This window comes from Lipotes vexillifer, unplaced genomic scaffold, assembly GCF_000442215.2.
Source record: "Lipotes vexillifer unplaced genomic scaffold, Lipotes_vexillifer_v1.1 scaffold394, whole genome shotgun sequence".
Classification (NCBI taxonomy): domain Eukaryota; kingdom Metazoa; phylum Chordata; class Mammalia; order Artiodactyla; family Lipotidae; genus Lipotes; species Lipotes vexillifer.
Genome location: NW_006791731.1, coordinates 1,347,771 through 1,348,559, shown reverse-complemented (window position 1 = coordinate 1,348,559; position 789 = coordinate 1,347,771).

Below are 789 nucleotides of genomic sequence, written 5' to 3'. Positions count from 1 at the left end.
GGGGGGAGGGGGGAGGGGAGGGGGTGGTGGGGATGGCTCAGGCCACAGTACAGAAAAGGGCTGGATTTTGTCCTAAAAGCTCTGGGGTCGGCCAGGCAGAGTCCAGAGCCAGTCATCCTTGTCAGAACTGACACATACATTGCAGAGTTAACACACGGCCCTCCCCATGGGACTGGAGGCAGGGAAGATATCCTGGGTGCCCTGCCACAAAGCCAGCCTCTATCCCTTTTGGTCAGCTGGATTCTGACTCCCTGTGCAGGTATAGGGTGGATGTGGGTGGCACTTGGGTGGCGGGGAGGGGGTCCCTGCTGATCACAGCCAACCTACTCCTGGACTAGGAATCTCTAGTTCTGTCCAGATATTTGGAAGATCCCTGCCAGACCTAAGGCAGGGCAGCCCACCCCAACGTCTGGGACAGGTGGTGTGTGGGGCAGGCTCTCAGAGCCCCCAGCGACCCCCTGGTGTTCTTGTCCTAGTGCATCCCTTTTTTATTTTATTTTATTTTTTTGCCACTCTGCATGGCTTGTGGAACCTTAGTTCCCCAACCAGGGATCAAACCTGGGCCTTCGGCAGTGGGAACGTGGAGTTTTAACCACCGGACCGCCAGGGAATCATCCCCTCTCCTTGAGCATGGCTGAACTCACTTGTAGTGAAAACAGTGTGGCACACGTGACAGGATGTCACTTCTGAGGTTGGATTATTAAGACCGTGGCTTCTGATGCGGGCTCTGCCTCTCGCTCTCTCAGATTGCTCACCCTGGGGGTAGCCGGTTGCCGTGTTCGAAGGCAA